The sequence below is a fragment of the Hemitrygon akajei genome, chromosome 31 (assembly GCF_048418815.1).
Source record: "Hemitrygon akajei chromosome 31, sHemAka1.3, whole genome shotgun sequence".
Taxonomy (NCBI): Eukaryota; Metazoa; Chordata; class Chondrichthyes; order Myliobatiformes; family Dasyatidae; genus Hemitrygon; species Hemitrygon akajei.
The window spans coordinates 27956290-27977356 of NC_133154.1; the positions used below are offsets into that span (position 1 = coordinate 27956290).

The window sequence follows — 21067 nt, forward strand, 5'->3', positions numbered from 1 at the left end:
TTGAAGTTACTGCATTTTTATAACAGAGTTTGGGAGGAGGGAAGATTACCAAGTACATGGAAAGAAGCAGTAGTAATTCCAATAAGGAAACCGGCGAGGATCCATCAAAACCCTCTAGCTACAGGCCAATAGCACTAACATCAAATATATGTAAGGTAATGGAAAGGATGATAACAGAAAGGTTATCGTATGATCTTGAGAAGAGAGGAATGCTGGCAAGTTATCAGAGTGGTTTTAGGAAGGGAGGGAATTCCATGGACTCAGTGATAAGGTTAGAGACTGAAATAAGAAAGGCCCAGGCAAATAAAGATTCAGTAGTTGCAGTGTTTTTTGACATTGAAAAAACCTATGATATGATGTGGAAGGAAGGATTATTAATTAAACTGCACAAGATGGGGTTGGGGGGAGATTTTTCATTGGATTAAAGATTTTTTGTTTGGTAGAAAAATTCAAGTTTGGATTGGATCAGAATTATCAAAATAGCACATTGTGGGAAATGACACACCTCAGGGTAGTGTGATTAGCCTGTTACTTTTCATTATTATGATCAATGATGTCTTCACAAAGGTACCAGTGGATATAGGTAGGTCACTGTTTGCGGATGATGGGGCCTTGTGGAAAAGAGGCAGGAACATGGAGCATATAATCAGGAAACTACAAGGAGCAATTGATGAAGTGGTAGAGTGGGGTTATGATTGGGGATGTAGATTTTCAGTAGAAAAAACTCAAACTGCATTTTTCACTAGGAAAAGAATTGAAGTAGGGAAGAAGTTAAGGATGTATGGGATTAAATTAGAAAGGGTTGGATCATTGAAATTTCTGGGAGTTATATTTGATTCACGATTAACATGGGCAGACCATATCAAGAAAGTTGAGGAGAAATGTAAAAAAGTAATAAGCGTGATGAGATGTTTGACTGGTAGGGAATGGGGAAAAAGTTGTTCAGCTTTGAAGAGAACGTATGTGGCTTTAGTAAGATCTGTGTTGGATTATGGAAGTGTAGCATATCAATCAGCTGCTAGGTCTCTTATAAGGAAACTGGATGTGATTCAGGCTCAGGTTTTGAGAGTGTGCAGTGGGGCTTTTAAAACATCACCAGTATCAGCCCTGCAGGTAGAAATGGGAGTAATGCCTTTGGAATTAAGAAGAAAGCAATTGATGGCAAACTACTGGGCTAATTTGCAGGGGCACAATGATTCTCACCCTGCTAAAGGAGTGTCGCAGGAGTCCTGGGAAAATGGGAGGTTTCAGAGGGAAAACTTTAGTCGGGTAGGGACTGATATTGCTAGATCATGTGGAGTGTTTGATCTGAGGATAAGTCCTTCAGTGGTTTAGCCGGTTGTAGCTCCATGGAAGCTGGTATGGCCTGACGTAGACTGGTATTTGTTAGAGGTAAAAAGGAAAGGAAAGTATAAAACTGATTTGGTAAATGCATTTAACTGTTATGTGATGGAAATGTATAGTGATTGTACTCAGGTCTATACAGATGGTGCTAAGGAACCTGAAACAGGAGTGATAGGGTTTGGGGTGGCTATACCAGCAAAAGCAATTGCAATCAGCAGAAGAACATCTGATAAGTTAGCGGTGTATACAGTGGAGATGATGGCAGTGTTGGTTGCGTTGCGTTAGGTGGAGAAAGCTAGACTAGTCAAAGAGTTGATGTGCTCAGATTCATCTTCAGTTCTAGCAAGTTTAAGGTCTTCTCACTCAAACAGCCGGCAAGATGTACTTCATGAAGTCCCTCAGTCAGTCACAAGAGTTGCAAATCAGGGAGGTCAGGTTAAATTTCTATGGGTTCCAGCTCATGTAGGGGTGAAGGGGAATGAAAGGGTGGATGAGTTGGCAAAGAGGGCCTTAAAGAAAGAAAATATAGAAATGCACATTAATATCAGTAAAGCAGAGGTTAAGTGTGTACTCTGGGAAAAAAATCAACCAAATGTGGCAAGAAAGATGGGACAGGGAGGGGAAAGGGAGTCATTTATATCAAATACAAAAAAGTGTCGCAGGTACTAGGGTAGGTAGCAGATACAGAAGAGAGGAAATTGTGTGGACTAGGTTAAGGCTGGAGCACTGTGAACTGAACCAAACATTGAAATTGATAGGGAAACACCAGACAGGACCGTGTGAGGAATGTCACGAAAAGGAGTCTGTAGAATATGTAGTTCTGAGTTGCAGGAAGTATGGGATACAGAGAGAGATGATGAGAATTAATCTAAGGGAATTGGGGGTGCAGGAATTCACATTAAAAGGTTTGCTGGGCATGGGTGAGAGAACACAGGTTAGGGTATTTTTAGCTTTCTTAAGGGGTACAGGGTTTTTTTTTATAGGATATGATGGATAAACAGGAATAGGGTACTAGGATGGCCCAAGATGGGAGGATAAAGTGTAGGTTAGGGTATGTGTGTGTGTGCGATTGGGTGAAGGATTTAGAATGTGAGTCTATCGCACAATCCGGAGCAGAAGGCGGCGGTAATGCAGCATTAAGCTGGGTGCCAACGAGAGGGAGAGAGGGAGAGAGATTCATTTGCTGGACTGTCCCTCCCCTCCCCTCCTGAAGCCTTACCATTATCGCTGTCAAGTTCATCTGCCGGGAGCAAGAGCGGAGCCTTGCTGTGTCTAGATAAGGAAATGTCTATTGTTGTTTGGAACTGTCTCTGTGTCCTCACCTTCGCTCGGTAGTTCTGGCCATTTGCCGCTACCTTTTGTTGGGTACCGTCTCTTTGCCCATGCCTTCGTTAGGCAGGTCCGGCCGTTTACCGCTACCTTGTGTTTGGAGTCGTATCTCTGTATTCTGTGTACGAGTCCCGGCCCTACAACCTGCTCCCTAGGTCATGGCTCTGTGTTCCATGTCCTTGTGTTCCTGTTCTCTCAAGACCCAGGCTCCGTGTTCATGTGTCCCTAGATCGAGTCAAGGCATCGGGTTCTTGTCCTATCCATGTGGCTCGTCCTGTGCAGGAGTTCCATGTCTACTCCTGCAGCTCAGCCTCGAAGAACCGAAGCCCCGCCTAGTCTGGCAGCCAAGCCTGGAAGAACCCAAGTCCTGCATAGTCCGGCAGCCAAGCCTCGAAGAACCCAAGCCGTGTCCAGTCTTTTAGCCACGTCATATCCTCCACTAGTTCCGGGGTCCGAGCCTGAGTCAAGACCCAGGTTCTGGGTCCTTGTCCAGTCTCTGGCTTGGAGTCCAAGCCCAGGCTTCTAATTCCCAGTTCTTTGTCCTGGTCCCACTTTCCTAGCCAAAGTCCTAGCCCAAGTCTGTGTTCCTGTCCCAGCTCCAAATCTGTGTCCTGTCCCATCCCTAACTCTAGTCCTGTCCAGTTCCTAGAACTTCAGTGTCGATCCCTTGCATTTGGGTCCGCTCCCAGCACCCTCCTTATGACAGATATAACCGGACGAATGGCAGCTGGTGCAGCTCTGAGGCTCAACAGGGAAGTGTAAATTCGGGTAGTTAGGTAGTTTCAAAGGACTTTCGGTGGAGAGAAAGGAGATTCTATGGCAGAAAAAGAGACAGCAGGATGGTGTGTTGCCTTTTGGGTCCTCGAGTCCAGGATGTATCAGAACGACTGCAGGATATTCTCAAGGCGGAGGGGGAGCAGCCAGAGGTCATGGTACATATTGGCACCAATGACATAGGTAGAAAAAAGGAAGGGGTCTTATGTAGTGAATGTGCAGAGATGGAATAGAGGCTAAAGAAAAGGAACTCCAAGGTAGCAATCTCTGGATTACTCCCAGTGGCATAGGCTAGTGCAAGAAGGAATGGGGTGATAGCACAGATGAATGAGTGGCCGAGGGAATGTTGCAGGGGACAGCGTTTCAAGTTATTGGATCATTGGAACCTTTTCTCTGGAAGGGGATGGATTGTACAGGAGGGATGGATTGTACCTGAACTGGGAAGGAACCAAAATCCTAGCCGGGGAGTTTGGTAATGCTACTCGGAAGAGTTTAAACACGTTTTGCAGGGGTCTGGTAACCGGAGCACCAGGTCAGTAAGGGAAGGGTGACAGGGAAAGTATTGAAAAGCAGAATCTAAATAACTGGTATGATGGATCGGATAGTTTGAAGGGTGTTTATTTAATGCTAGGAGTATAATGGGAAAGGTAATGAATTTACAGACTCATGAGGGACAATATTACAGCTGCACGCAGGGGAGACATAATGGAGGGGTCAGGCACCTAGTCGATCACACTGATAGGATTGTACTACAGACACTGCAATGGCGAAAGAAACATTGTGGAACAGCTACGTAATCAGATTGGCCGGCTGGTGGCGTAGTGGCATCAGCGCCGGACTTCGAAGCGAAAGCTCCCGAGTTTGAATCCAGACAGCTCCCTTGCACGCTTTTCAGCTGTGCTGGGTTGCGCGTCGAGCTAACAACTCGTCCTTGTAAAAAAAAACGCTGTCTCGACGGCGTCCTGATGACTCCACTCAGAGTTAAGGGCTTTCTTTTTCTTCTTCTTCTATGTAATCAGATTAAGGAAACGTGTAAAAATAATAAGGTTGTTATCATGGGGGGAGGGGTGTGGATTTAATCTTCCCTCTTTTGGGTTTAGATGGGACATAATTTATTTAGCGTATCCAGAAATGTTTTTTCAATCAATATGTGGATGGTCCACTGAGAGGTTGGGCTGTACTGGACCTGATGTTGGGTAATGAGCCAGGCCAGGTGGCAGACCTTTCGGTAGGTATGCAGTAAATGAACAGTGACCACACCACCTTAATTGTTGGAATAGCTACAGAGGACGGTAGGTATGATTCTTGAGGGAGAGTTTTAAATTGGAGTAGAGGCATTAGGCAGAAACTAAGAAGAGATCATTGGAAATAACTTTTTTTTCTGGAAGTCCACATCAGACATGTGGAGACTGTTTAAAGATCGATTGCACAGATTACAGGAAAGGTATGCTCCTAGTAGAAGGAAGGACAGGGATGGAAAGATAAGAGAACCTTGGAAGTCCAGCAGATGAATTTAGACTGATGGGCTCCGTATTAGAAGAGTTATATTTTCCTTTTATTTACCTAGATGACATGCTTGCGCCACTGCATTCAAATCTGAACATGTATCTCATCTCCGCAAACTTTTTGAGCACTTAAGTCAACATGGGTGGATTATTAACCCTGCTAAATGCCAGTTTGGGTTGTCAATCATTGACTTTCTAGGCCATCGCATCTCTACAGAAGTTGCGAAACTCATCCCGTCCAAAGTAGCCAATATTAATGATTTCCCACCCATCCGCCCTACAAAACAATGACAGGAGATTTTAGGTATGGTAAATTCCTTTCATTGCTTCATTCCGTGAGCTGCTGAACTTAAGCTCACCCTGAATAGTGCGCTTGAAAGCAATACCCCTAATCAAGTGCTTAACTGGTCAGCGGACATGACCAAGGCATTTGTTGATATCAAACGTGTTCTTCACAACGTGACCCTACTGGCACACTTGCTCCCCTTTGCACTCAGAGCTATAATACTGATGCCTCAGACTAAGCTGTGAATGCTGAGCACGAAGAGTTGGTTGGAGGTGTGCGGCAGCCGCTCAACGTCTTCAGTCAGCAGCTCCGGCCCCCCGAAAGGAAGTACATCACTTTTGTCCATGACCTTCTCGGTCTCTGTCTGGCTGTCCATCGTATTTGTTTTCTTCCAGACGGTCACTATTTCACAGCGTTCATTGACCGCAAACCCCTCGTGCACGTGATGGCCAAAGTATCAGAGACTTGGTCAATCTGACAGCAACGCCCACCTGGCGTACATATCCGAATTAACAACTGATATACAACATATCAAGGGGAAAAATAATGCCGTGGCTGATTGCTTTTCTCAGTCATTGAGGCCTTACACACACGGGTTGACTATGCCAACATGGTAGCCGACCAATTGACTGACCCAGAGGTTCAGGCTTATTGAACAGCAGTTGACTGACATTAAGTTCGGTGAAGCTAGGGTTTCTTTGCTGTGCAATGTCTCAACCGGTCACCCTCGCACCATCGTGGCCGAAAACTAGAAGCTGACTTCATACATGGCCTCTGGCATCCAGGACGGAAGGCCTCAGATAAATTGGTTGCATGAAAGATTGTTTGCACGGCCTTAGAAGGACGTGCGTGATTGGACTGCCGCCTTTGCGGATTGCTGGCAGGCAAAAAAATTAACTGTCATGTTCAGGTTCCAGAGCAACGGTTTGAACATTATCCCTTTACCCCCTCCAGTGGTTTCATGCACCTTCTTACCATGGTGGACGGTACCACCAGGTGACCAGAGGTCATCCGTCTAGCAGCAACGACGGCCGCAGGCATGGTTCGGGGGTTCATCAGCACCTGGGTTGCTCGGCTTGGCACCCCATCAGGTATTTCCTCTGACCACCATCCCCAATCTATTTCAGTCGTCTGGGCGGCGCTGCCCCAGAACCCTGGCAATATGATACATCACACCACGGCGATTCACCCGCAAATCCAATGGCCTATGCGAGCGGTTTCACTGGTCCTTAAAGGCTGCTCTGAGGGCTTCCTTGATTGATGAATGTTGGCATGATCATATCCCATGAGTCCTACTGGAGCTCAGAACTGCTCCAAAGCAGGATCTGAGTTGGTACACAGGCAGCCGTCACATGTGCTAAGTGATTTCATTCCTATGCCAGGACCGCCTGGTCGTCTTCTCAAACGTGTGGCATCCTCCTCAGTAAATACAATTCCTTTTCAGCTATTCCTACCTCCCATCATGGCGTACAGCACTCTTGGGTACCTGTTGACCTACATTCAGCCTCGTTCGTTTTCGTGCGCCATGATGCACACCAACAGCCCCTTAGATCCCCTTACTGTGGTTTGGAAAGGAGAGAAAAGACTTTTACGTATCATAGATAAGAGGATTAAACCTGAGCATGTTTCGATAGATCGCCGTAAAAACCCCCCCGCCCCCCCCCCGCAAGATTTGAAAGATTCCTTTACCATGCCTCTGGCATCACAACATGACAATGAGTGTGTCAACTCACCTCTGGTCGAAACAGAAACATCTGTTGTTTTCCAGCCATGGAACACAGGGTCCAGGCGGCTCGTCCGAGATCCAGACAGGCTCACTATGCAGAGGCTTTCCCAACAAGGGTCTGCACCACCAGCATGGCTGCATGGATTCTAGTTCAGGATTTTATTGGGGAACCCCAGCCCAGGAGGACTCAAATCAGGGAGCACATCTCACAGGGAAACTGATGAAGGAAATGTGCCAGTTGTTATGGATTTCACAATACCCTACCACCCTCAGAGCTCAGAAATGGTAGTAAGGACGAATCAAACAATCAAACCTTCCTGAGTAAAGCTAAAGCGATGGGAAAAACATGGACTGATGTATTACTAGTAATTCTGATGAGATAGTGAACAACTTCAAACCGCACGTTGGGTCTCAGCCCCTACAAATTATTGATGGTGCAAGCAAAGCGACTCTCTTATGGGGTAAAAACGGGTTGTCGTGAACCTGCAACTTATAGGGATAGAATGACCGAGATAGATAGGACCACAGATGGTACATTTAACAAATTACACCCGTGTTTGTGTGCGAGGTAGCCAGTGGAAACACTGGAATCAGGTGAAAGCATACGACTAACTTTCATGTCACACCCCACCCCCATAGACAGAGCAAGAGGTCAAGCGCACTTGATAACAGTGCCATTGCAGAGAATGTAAGTGATGAACACCAGCGGCTGCATCAAAGCAATACACATAAAATGTTGCAGAAACTCAACAGGCCAGGCAGCATTAAGAAAAAGAGTTATCAGTCAACATTCTGGGCAGAAAACTGTTGAAATCCTGACGAAGGGTCTCGGCCCGAAATGTTGACTGATCACTTTTTTCCAGAGATACTACCTGGCCTGCTGAGATCCTGCTGCATTTTATATGTTTTGCTTCAAATCTACCCACATGTGATGAAAATTGACCCAAAGCAAACGCAAACGTAACACCGAGAGAACTGACAGCAAATGGCTAACAGCATGTTAAGTATAACAGGAACTGTATTCTGTAATGTAAGCTGGTTGCTGAAGGTAGATGAATGATTAGTCATGTAGCTCAGAATAAAAAAAAATGGGGACAATAGATAGGAAGGGATCAGAGTTCAGATTCAGAATCAGGTTTATTTTTATCGGCATGTGTCATGAAATTTCTTAACTTAGCAGTAGCAATTCAATGCAATATATAATATAGAAGAAGAAGAAATAGGCATCCGTTAGTCTCGAGAAACCATGGATTAGCACAGGGCGCAGACCTGGGCAGGGTTGTATGGGAGACCGGCAGTTGCCAATGCTGCAAGTCTCCCCTTTCCACGCCACCGATGTTGTCCAAGGGCAGAGCAAGGGCCGATATTGCTTGCCACCATTGTCATCGCAGAGCAATGTGTTGTTAAGTGCCTTGCTCAAGGACACAACACGTTGCCTTAGCTGAGGCTCCACCTAGCGACCTTCAGATCACTGGACTAACACCTTACCTACTTTGCCATGTGCCAACACAGAAGAAATAATAATAATAATTATAATAAATAAGTAAATCAATTATAGTATACGTACATATATTAAATAGATTAAAATCGTGCAAAAACATCAATCGTCCAAAAACATGAGATAGAGTTCATGGGTTCAATGTTCATTTAGGAATTGGATGGCAGAGGGGAAGAACCTGTTTCTGGATCGCTGCATGTGTGCCTTCAGGCTTCTGTACCTCCTACCTGATGGTAGCTGTGAGAAAAGGGCATGCCCTGGGTGCTGAAGGTCCTTAATATTGGATGCTGCCTTTCTGAGAATCCGCAACTTGCAGACGTCCTGGGTACTTTGTAGGCTAGGACCCGAGATAGAGCTGATTAAACTTACAACCCTCTGGTGCTTTCATTCCTGTGCAGTAACCACCCCGCCCCATGCCAGACAGTGATGCAGCCTGTCAGAATACTCTCCACAGTACATCCATGGAATGTTGAGTGTATTTGTTGTTACCAAATCACTTCAAACTCTAAATGAAGTATAGTCGCTGTCTTGCCTTCTCAAATACTTCATCGATATGTTGGGAGCATGTTAGGTTCTGAAGGATCTTGACACCCAGGAATTTGAAACTGTGCTACACCTTTCCCTACACCTCCTCTCTTACCACCATTCAGGGCACCAAACAGTCCTTCCAGGTGAGGAAACACTTCACTTGTGAGTCTTTTGGGGTAATCTATCGCATCCGGTGCTCCCGGTGCGGCCTCCTCTACATTGGTGAGACCCGGCGCAGATTGGGGGACCGCTTCTTCGAGCACCTCCACTCCATCCGCCACAACAGACAGGATCTCCCGGTTGCCACCCACTTCAACTCTCCTTCACATTCCCATTCGGATATCTGCATACATGGCCTCCTCTACTGCCATGATGAGGCCAAACTCAGGTTGGAGGAGCAACACCTCATATACCGTCTGGGTAGTCTCCAGCCTCTTGGCATGAACATTGAATTCTCCAACATCTGGTAATTCCCTCCCTCTCCCTTTCCCTATCACACTTACACTCTGCCTCCTCTTCTAGCTGTCTATCACCTCTCTCATGATTCTGCCTTCTTCTATTACCCATAGTGCTTTCCCCTTACATTCCTTCTTCACCTCTCCAGCTTATCCCCTCCCTGCTTCCCCTCCCCCATCCCCTGATCTTTCCTCTGATTGGTTTTTCACCTGCACCTTCCCCCTTCCCCCACTTTCTTTATAGGGCCTCTGCCCCCTCCTTCTTCAGTCGTGACGAAGGGTCTCGGCCCGAAACATTGACTGCTCTTTTCAACGGATGCTGCCCGACCTGCTGAGTTCATCCAGCTTGTTTGTACGTGTTGACTTGAAACTGCTCACTCTCTCCACTTCTGATCCCTCTATGAGGATTGGTATGCATCCCTCCGTCTTGCCCTTCCTGAAGTCTACAATCATCTCTTTCGTCTTACTGACGTTGAGTGCCAGGTTGTTACTGCGACACCACTCCACTAGTTGGCATATCTCGCTCCTGTACGTCCTCTCGTCTCCATCTGCTCTTCTACCAACAATGGCTGCATCATCAGCAAATTATAGATGGTATTTGAGCTATGCATTGCCACACAATCATGGGAAAGAGAGAATAGAGCAGTGGGCTAAGCACACACCTCTGAGCTGCACCAGTGTTGATCGTCAGCGAAGAGGAGCTGTTATCACCAATCTGCACAGATTGTGGTCTTGAGGTTAGGAAGTGGAGGATCCAATTGCAGAGGGAGGTACCGAGGCCGAGGTCTATAAATTCTCAATCAGGATTGTGGGAATGACGGTGTAAAATGCTGAGCGATAGTCAATGTACAGCATCCGTGAAACAAAGGACACACTGGATCCTAATGTCCTTCTGATTCAGCACTCTAGCTCTGAGATAATCGATTTTATTCATCAGAGACTGCACGTTTGCCAGCAAGATAGTCGGTATGGGCGTTTAAAATCCCTTTTCCGTAAATGCACAATTCCACGCAGGAAACATGGCTGCAGATCGAGGTTATAAGCGGCGATAGTTCATTTAAATGCATTAAGACATCTTTGTTGACTGTACTGACCTCGGAAACAGTTGTGCTTTTTAGCGTATCAGACTGAAACGAGAATATTTAATCGTATCCATTGAGAGTTCTGCTGCCACACGTGTCGCCTCGAAGGTGTTCACAGTTACAGAAGAGACGTCAAGTTCGACGTTGTAGCAGACCGAGAAAGAAACGAAAATACACAGTGCCTGAAGGCAGTCACACCTGCATGCATGGGGGTTGAATACAAATAAGCTGAGCCCTTTCAGTAGTTGGGCCAACGATCGAAGGGACAGTCCTGAAAAGGATGCCCCAGCTGCGAGATCCTTGAAGTTATTCAAGTAGAGACAACCCCAACTCATCCTGTACTTCGATGAGAAGGTTTTAGAAACTAGTCGCCAAGTTCTGAAGTGGGGTGTCAGCCTGAAAAAATCACTGTTTACTCCTTTCTATTTATTGCTGCCTGACCAGCTGTGGTCCTTCGGCATTTTGTGTGTGTTGCTTTGGTTTCCAGCATCTGCAAATGTTCACATTTTTGTCAAGATTCTGACAAATTTATCATGGTATGAAGTGTGAATGTTGCTTTTGAGTCTGATTCATTTACCTTGCTGATGCCCCTAACCAGAGAGGAACCACTGATGGCCACCACTGAGTTTTCTCTGTCAGAGAATGAAGGGCTGAAGATAAAGAATGTGCGGTTCAGGGCGTATTTTGCTGCCCTGCATGATTGGATCCTCATAGAATGGCCTTTCCTGGAACAAATTGTCACAACCACGGATTCGGCAGCACAGCAGATACGACAATTGTGCTTGTGAATATGCAGGTGTCAGCTAATTATTATTTTATTGTGATAGTATTTAACTCCATTCTTTCCGTCGTAGTGCTATCGAGACTTGATCCCAGCACAGCAATGCTTCTCTCTCTGCTTGCATTTGGCCTTGCCTGAGAAATTGGACTGTCGAGTCAACTGCTTCTGAAGATTAGGAGTATTCGTTTGTTCTTTCAGCCATAGTGTAGGCTTCATTTTCCATGTGAAAGCTTTAGTTAACGGTCCTGTTTGGCCTAGCGTTTATTGTTTACTGTTCCTTCTACCTCAATCCGCATTAAAATCTGCGAACTATCAAATCTCTCCCTTGTCTCTGGCTCCACACTTGGGCCATAATCTGAACCCGGTGACAGCAAGTCTCGACCACACAAAGATGCATCACGAAGTTGCTGTGCACAGCCAGCGTCAGCTGACAGCCGTTGACGTTCTCGCCAACGCAATTCAACAGCCTGGGGCCGCCTCAGTCCCAGTCCCAGCATCTCGCACGTCCTCCTTTTCTGCTGCCCTGACAAGCTCTGCTACTAATTCTCCCGCTCTCGCTCCCACGCCTGGACCTGAGCTAACTCCCGCCTTCGAACCCTCACAGACACCCGCGTCTGTACACGGACCGAGTATTCCACAAGCAGGCAGATATGCCTGTGATCCCGATTGCCGCAAGAATGTTGTTACCCAATGCGAGCTGACATTCCAAGGGCAGCCTGGTCGTTTCGTTGATGATGCGTTCATGGTCATTCTAACAGATGGACCCCCACTCAGCCTGTTCAACGCTTTAGGCGAGTAAAGGTGCCCCGCAGCCCCATTCGTTCCGATATTTCATGGCGGAGTTAAGGAGGCCTTTTGATCTTTCAGTACGGGGTCAGGAGGCTGCCTACCGACTCCTGGGCCCCCGCCAAGGCAGAGGAACGGTGAGAGCCTAGCAATTAAATTCCGTACGCTTGCAGTAGAGATGGGTTGGAATGAGGGTCCGGCATAAGATCGCAAAATAGGATGAGCAAAATAATCTGGATGACGGGATTAATCTGGCTATTCGAGTTGACCACCGCGGAACTGACTGGTGCAGGGAAAGCATGTTTCAAGCTTCCTACGCTCCCTCCGATCACCATTTTTACCTCTCTCCCTCACCACCCAGCTCCCAATCCACGGAGGAACCTCTGCAAGTAGGACGCATGCGCCTGTCTCAGGAGTAACGAGAACGGCGCAGGAGACATGTTCCTGCTTCTATTTAGGTGTTCCAGGGTACTTCTTGGCGAAATTTTCCAAGCGTCCAGTAAAAGAGAATATCCAGCAGCAGGGAAGGGTATCCTGACGCAGGGCGGTTCTCTCGTCAGTCGCCTTCCCCTAATTGTGTAATGGTCGCTGCTTCCTTGTCGTGGAGGTCTGGCCCATGAACTTAGACGTTTATCGACTCCAGTGCAACTGGGAATGTCATGGATATCTGTCTAGCTCAATGATGGGGAATTGCAACTCAGAATTAGGAGGAAAAAAAATCAACGTCAAGTCGATCTCTGGGCACCGGTCAGAATCACATTTCAACTCAACACCTCTAACTGATGACCAAAGGCAACCAACATGGTGAAATATCTATCCGTTTAATTCACCTGAACTGCCACTGGTACTTGGCCTGCCCTGCATATCCCGACATAATCCACAGGTCGGTTGGTCTCTGAAAGTACTCCAAGAGTGGTGACCTGCATGCCTGTCTACCGATCTGGGTCCACCTCAAGCTCCGTTCCATGAATTCCCTGCTGTGTCACCTAAGGATGTGGACCTGCCTGGGAGTCCGGCTGAATATGCAGATCTCTTTGAGGTTTTCAGTAAAAGAAAGGCCAACACCCTGCCCCCACCCCGGCCCTACGATTTTGCCATCGACCTTATAGTCCTCCCCAGGGCCGGCTCTTTTCATTCTCTTCTCTTCTCCTGAAACGGTGGCCATGGAGGAATACATCAAGGAGGCGTTGGCCAAGGGGTCTATCCGTCCGTCAAACTCGCCGGCAGGAGTGGGCTGCTTTTTTGTGAACATGAAAGATGGCAGGCTCCATCCCTGCATCGATTATCGCCCCCCTGAACATCACTGTGAAGAACCTCCATCCTCTTCCCGTGCTGGCGTCTGCGTTTGAACTTCTCCAGGGAGCAACTATATTTTCCAAAATTTATCTGCGCAATGCTTACAATCTGGTTCGGGTAAGAGAAAGGGATGAGTGTAAAATGGCTTTCAACACTTCTAATGGCTACTAGGAGTACCCGTTGACGCCTTTTGGTCTGGCCAACTTCCCCGCAGTATTCCAGGCCTTGGTTAACGATGAGCTCAGGGACATGCTGAACCAGTTTGTATTTGTATATCGATGGCATCCTTATCTATTCCCGCTCTCATCAGGAGCACACCCAGGATTTCCGGAGAGTAACCAGACGGCTTCTTGAAAATAACCTAAACGCCAAGCCCGAAAAGTGTGAATTTCATAAAGAGCAGGTGTCGCTTTGGGGCTATATACGTACCCCATCCAGTGTTCAAATGGAACCTAGTAAAGTTCAGGCAGTTGCAGAGAGGCCCAAACCATCTACAGCCAAACAGGTACTGCGCTTCATGGGGTTTGCGAACTTAGTTCACCGCTTCATCCGAAGTTCGGCTCTGTCGCGGCACCTATAAGTGCACTCACCAAGAAGACTCACCAAGCAGGATTCCATTGGATGGGTGGTGCCGACCAAGTATTTGCGGAGCGAAAACGACGTTTCACCACGGTCCCGCTGCTGCTGCTGCAACAGCCATTCATTGTCAAGGTGTATGCATCCGATGTAGGTATTGGAGCTGTTGGCGGCCAGGTCGCTGGCTGCATTTAAGGCAGAGATTGATAGGTTCTTGATTGGACACGGCTTCAAAAGTTACGTAGAGAAGGCCGGCAATTGGAGTGAGGAGGAGATATTTTATATTTTTAAAAAATCAGCCATGATTGAATGGCGGAGCAGACCCGATGGGCTAGATGGCCCAATTCTGCTCCTATGTCTTATGGTCTCTCAACGCTCGTCTGAGGATAATCGGCTGCACCTTTGTGCCGTCGTTTGACCCCAGTCGAAAGGAATTATGATGTAGGGAACCGTGAACTTCTGGCTGTTAAGAACGCCCTGGTGGAATGGCGACACTGGCTGGAAGAGTTAGAACATTCACTCTTAGTCTGGAAAGATCACAAGAACCTCTCATATATTCAGAAATCAAAGAGAAACAACTATCCTCAAGCCCGGTGACCTCTCTTCACACGCCTCAATTTCATCCTTGCCTATCATCCCGGGAACAAGAACACAAAGTTCGACGCGCTCTCCCGTCGCTTCGACGGACCTGGGGACAATGCTGATACAGAGCCGGTTCTTCCTCGCTCATGTATTGCTGCTCCGGTGATCTGTGGAATGGACGCAGAGGTGAGAGCCGCCCAACAGTCAGACCCAGGCCCCGATGGGAAACCTCCCAACCAGCTGTTTATTCCTGCAGCGTGCGTACCAAAATGTTGGAATGGGGTCACTCTTCCCGTCTGGCTGGACATCCGGGAATTCAACGGACCCAGGAGTTTATAAAGGGACAATTCTGCTCGCCATTTATGTCCCAGGATGTCCACGACATTGTATCTGCCTGTCCCACCTGCGCTCGGAACAAGACATCACGCCAGCGTCCTGCGGGTCTGTTGTGTCCATTGCCTGTGCCCCACCACCCGTGGTCCCACCTCTCAGTAGATTTTATCACAGGGTAGTCCCCGTCCACTGCAAACAGCATCATTTTGGTGGCCGTGGATCAATTCTCCAAGGCTGCCCACTTCATTGCCCTCCCCAAGCTCCCATCGGCTCGTGAGAATACCACACTCATGGTTCCACATGTGTTTAGGCTCCATGGCTTTCTTCACGACAGTGTCTGATCGTGGACGACAGTTTACTTCCCACTTTTGGAAGGCTTTCTGCTCTCTTATAGGAGCCACGACCAGCCTCTCATCTGGTTTCCACCCCCAATCCAATGCCCAGATGGAGAGAGTGAACCGGGAATTGGAGACAACCCTTCGCCGCCTTGCCTCTTCCATCCCACACATCCTGGAGCCCCAATTGGTTTGGGCGGAGATCGCACACAATAACTTCCAATCGTCTTCCACTGGTATGTTTCCCTTTGAATGCCAGAAGGGATATCAGCCCTTGCTCTTCCCTGATCATGAGATTGACGTAGGAGTTCCTGCTGCTGAACAACTGATCCAGCGCTACAAGCGCAACTGGAGACGAGCCAGGACTTATCTGATGCGCGCCCAGAAACATTCCCAGCAAGCTGATCGGCTCCGAGAGCAGAAAAGGCCATTGAAGCTAGGAGGTATGTTTGGCATCAAGGGATCGCCCCCTTAAAGTCGAGCCCGCAAATTAACATCGCGCTACATGAGACCGTTTGCAGTTGAAAAGGCTGTCAACAAGGTGTCGTGCAGATTACGTATACCAGCTTTACTGAAAATCCACCCAGTATTCCATGTTTCCCAGCTCAAGCTGGTTACTACCTTTCCCGTGGTCCCAGTCACCTCTCTTCTCCGCCTGGTAGATGGTTCCCTTGCCTATACGGTTCGGCACCTCCTAGCATCTCGCCCGGTAAACGGTAATGTCCAGTACCTTGTGGACTGGGAAGGGTATGGCTCAGAAGAACACATTTTGATCCCAGCGAGGGACATCTTGGACAATTCGCTCATCCGGGACTTCCAGCGGACGGAGGTCTGTGGCGCCTCAAGGGATCTGCCTAGTGAAGCGGGGCAGGTGTGCAGATACTGCGAATGCGCTCGTGAATATGCACGTGTCAGCTAATTATTATTTCATCGTGATAGTATTTAACTCCGTTTTTTCCGTCGTAATGCTGTCTAGTTTTGAACCCAGCACAGCAACGCTTCTCCGCCTGCTTGCATTTGGCCTTGCCTGAGAAATTGGACTGTCGAATCAACTGAATCTGAAGTCCAGCGGTATTCGTTAGTCCTTTCAGCCATAGTGTAGGCTTCGTTTTCCATTTGAGAGTTTTAGATAATGGCCCTGTTTAGCCTCACTGTTACTGTTTTCTTTTTCTTCTAACTCTGTTTGCATTAAAGCCTGTGAACTTTAGACCTGTTCCATTGTCTCTTGCTCCACACTTGGCAATATCCAAAACCAATGAGACCCAACGACCTGGCCTCCAAAGGTGACTGTGGCAACAAACTCCACAGATTCACCACTCTCTGGCCAAAGAAATAACTCTGCATCTCCAATATAAATGGATGTAATTTATTCTGAGGCTGCATCCTCTGTTCTTGCACTTGCACACTATAGGAAATATCTTCTGCAATCGATTCTATCGAGGCCTTTCAACATTTGAGAAATGTTCATGCATCTGAATTCCAGTGAGCAGTGGCCCAGAGCCAGCAAACGATCTTCATATGACAACCATTTCATCCTTGCATTTATATTCTAGTCCTCTCAAAATGAATGCTAAAATTGCATTTGCCTTCCTCATCACTGACTCAACCATCAAATTAAGTTTTCAGGAATCCTGCACGATGACTCCCTAAAATCTGGTATTCTCTCCCTTCCACAAACATGGCCTTTGAGATTCTCCAGATTGGAACTCCATAGCACAAACAACATGCATTCGTGACACAGTCTAATAAAAAATGGCATACAGTACCATGCACCTTTCGGGTTGGCAGGCACTCCTACAGTATTTCAAACCTTCATCAATGACATTCTCCTGGATATGCTATACCACTTCATCTCTATCTAACTAGACCAGGGGTTCTTAACCTGGGGAAAAAGTTTTCATCTTTATTTTCACTAAATTCTAACTGAAATTTATCATCTCCTTCAATTATGAATGTTGGCAACTAACCACAGTAATACCAAACTAAACTAATATTTTTAGTACCAACAACAACACACACAAAATGCTGGTAGAACACAGCAGGCTAGGCAGCATCTACAGGGAGAAGCGCTGTCGACGTTTCGGGCTGAGTCCCTTCGTCAGGACCCTTGTGTTTGATTTTTAGTACCAGTTTCTTCGTCACCAATAGAAATCAGACATTTTCATATCTTAATACAATTGTTACAAATATTTCAATATTGTTTACTGCACGGGCATCACTACTTTAAAATTATGGTAATTATTGGAACCGCTGCTGTATCGACCATGGTTGCAAAACGGGACAGTTCAAATGAGACTCGACAAAGCTGCGTGGCCTTTGGTAATACCACACAATGACATTTGCAACAATAATTGAATTCCAGGAAGTTCAACACCTGAGATACTGCTGTAATCCATGTGTCTAACTGAGTAACTAAAAGCCATTAAAAGTGTTAAAACTTTGGATGAATTGTAAAACCTCCCTTGTTTTACTAACTTGGCATATCTTGCACTTCACTTAATTAACATACAAATTAAGTATTTCTTTGCAGAGTTATCAAATTACTTTAAAATATACAAAAGTATTGAGTTTAAAATGTATCAGTTGAATCAAACATTTTATTTAGCTTTATTTATTTTATGTTATTCTGCAAACCCGCTTGAAGTTGAAATGCCGCTTTCAATGAGACTTCATCTCATGTTCTTGATATTTATTGCTTATTTATTTATCATTATTTCTTCCTTTTGTATTTCCATAGTTTGTTGTCTGCTGCACTTTGGTTGAATGTTCTAGTTGGGCGGTGTTTCATTGATTCTGTTATAGTTATTATTCTACAGATTTGTTTTTGAGTATGCCCACAAGAAAATGAATCACAGTGTCATTTATGGTCATATATGTGGTTTGATAATAAAATATACTTTGAACTTGTTACCAGTTTGCCAAGCACAATCAGCCCCACACTATAAGAGAGATTTTAGTAAAATCATATGCACTGGAAATGGTCCGGATGGTTTGTCGACTCGAAGAAAGGGGGAAAGACTGGAAACAGTTCTCTGATAAGACCATAAGATCATAAGAAATAAGAGCAGAATTAGGCTCGCTTTCGAGTCTGTTCCATTTCATCTCCAGTGATCCAGTTCCTTCTCTGCCCTAATCACTTTCAAGTCCTGACTAAGAATCTATTAATCTATTGCCTCAAATATAGCCAAATTCCACAGCTCCCTGTTTTTGTTTGTTCTGTGCATGCTGATTCCATGAAAGAGTTTTTATTTTCAAATTCGTTTTGAAAAACACAAAGACAGTCAATATTGTGGAAGTGGTAAAAAGTTATTTTGCCAAACAAAACTTCGACTGGAAATGTATACTTCACACTTCATATACGCTTCATACTTCACAGATGGAGCTCATGTATTTGCTACTAATTTCTCTCTCAATTTCTTTGAAGAGAGACATCTACAGAGACCCCCAGGCCCAGGACTGCACCAAGCCCAAGAGGAACATAGAACAGATATAGGTAATAGTCCTCCTCCCAGATGTATCCTTGTTTCCTGTTCATTCGCAGGTGGTCAACTGGGGACATGCTTTGCACCTGGCTGAGCATCCTGGGGTAACTCGCAGCCTAGGGGACTTACTGCTGCACCATCATGATCACCCTGGGCATTTAGGAGCTGGCCATAGGTTGGGGGGAGGGGAGTTTTGTCATGGTCCCAACTGAACAGCAGCTGGCATCCAAGTTTCGGCACTGCAATTCCCTGGAATGTGGTTAGCTGACACACTCCCTTTAAGACTCTGACTTCCAATTATTGTCTGCCGTATTCCTTCATGGAAAGTTTATACTTAAAGGCCTTGTGCTAATCCAGAGACGTCGACATAAATGGGTTAAGGCGAGAGAGATGTTGTTGGCCAACTTGTGGCAACAACAAGACCAGGCCAACCACTGGAGAGGACAGAGACCAGCGCTTCTTTCTGGTTAACAAATTTTGCGTCACATGCCTGTGATAATAAAGCTGGTTCTGATTCTGATTCTGGTCAGTGGGTCTGAATCTCAACTAGAGATCTCCCCACGTCCACTGAATCCAAAAACACAGGTCCCTTTTTCCATCAGCCCATTCAAAATCCTGCAAAGCATCAACCTGGTTACCTATTGTCTCCAACTCCCAAGCACAATACAGATTCACCCCACATTCCACATATCCTGCCTCAAATCCCTGGCTGCCAACCCATTGGCTTCAGTTCCCAAATTTCATTCACTTCCCAGAATTGTTGAGGGACAGCCTACTTACACATTATGGCGACTTTTGGACACCCACATTGTTTGAAGTGAAAAGGCAGTACCTTGTCGATTAAGATTAATATGGCCCAGAAGGAAGAAGCCAGATTCCTCCATTGGGCATCCTGGACCCGACATTGTCAGAGGACTTTCACCTACACCATCAGGATCATCCTGGGCCATCAGGAGTTGGCTTAGGAGGTGGCTCTGTCATGGTACTGAGTGAACAGGGGCAGGTAGCCAGGTTTCAGCATTCCGGTTCCCCAGAGTTGCCACTATCCCTTTAAGACTTAGACTGCCAATTATTATCTGTGACAATCCTTCACAGAAAGTGTGTACTTACAGGCCTCATGCTGAGCAGTCCCTGCTCAATCACAGGAGTTCCATTTCTAGAGCTACTGTTTGTGATTTTGCGTTTAGATTTTGTTGGTGTTGTCTTGTTTATTTCTAGTCTAAGTCTGAGTTCATTCTAGACCTTACTCTGCACTTGGGCTCACCACCCTCCATAGCCCTCTCATTACAGATACAGTACCATCCCAATCCCCTCAAATCCTTGGGTTAGGACTCAGCCTATAACTCACTCTCGCTTATCTGTTGTTCTATAATATAAACCACAAACACACCCCATAGCACTTGATCCCTCCTATCCCTCGTACTCACTGTTATGGAGCAGGCTGCCCTTGCACAATTTAGTTTCTTCACAGAATTAAATAACTGATCGTGTATACAATGTGAAGCCCCCCCCCCCCTAAAATCCTCTACTCACCCAAATTCTTTCTCGGTGGTGGGCACTGAGATTTCACCAGGATCCAGATTGATTTTCAATGTTGTCAGCATGTACACATCACCTGACTGCAATGACCTATGTCCAGGACAGAACTCCCTGAGAGGATAAATGTTACTGATTTACCACCTTATAGCGTGCCAACGTGAAACCACTTTGTTTGTAGAACTCAAGTTTCATAGCAGAAATGACAAACATGTGAAGTGAAGCCAGAACGACATTCTTAGATGACTACAAAAATATGCCTTTGCTTTGTGCTGTGATCAGACACTTAAATACCAGTGTATAAATAATTGTGAATATGCGTTATTGAACATAGAGGATATCCCACCTACCAGCCACCAAACTCGTGATTAGAACCCACCATGTAATCCATTCCTAGAGATTTGGTCCACCCCAAAACCCCGGATTGTATCTCAGTGTGTAACACACTCACAGGGAGAGGTTATTCTATACATGAACCCCTAAACACTTAAATTAGATCCCAGAATGAACATCCTTCTGGGGATCTGTCATTCCATATATAACGCCTCGAACCCCTGTGTTAGATCCCAGCCTATAACCACTTCAGGTAATGTGTCATTCTATGAATGACCTAACTGGGTTTGGTCCCAGTCATTAACTCAGTCTTCTGTATCTCCAGTGTACATTTATAGAACTTCCTCAAAGATTTTGGTGAGGGATATAATTGCTAATATAATAATTACAATCAAATGTAATAAATGCACTTCTGTTAATTCCTTCTAATAACTACATTGTTTGTCCCTCTCTGATCTACCCCACAGTTCATGCCCTTTCTGGTTTAAAATTCAAGATCC

The 21067-nt window shown here is 46.1% G+C and overlaps 1 protein-coding gene across 1 annotated transcript in view; it reads right to left on the minus strand.

Annotated features, from left to right (window-relative positions):
- LOC140719437 (guanylate-binding protein 1-like) overlaps window positions 1–20314 on the minus strand; it is a 44550-nt gene extending 24236 nt beyond the window's left edge. The window contains exon 1 of the mRNA XM_073034112.1: window positions 20232–20314. The gene's annotated coding sequence lies outside the window, so the exon portion shown is untranslated. The remainder of the gene's footprint in view (window positions 1–20231) is intronic.
- Window positions 20315–21067: the final 753 nt, after the last annotated feature.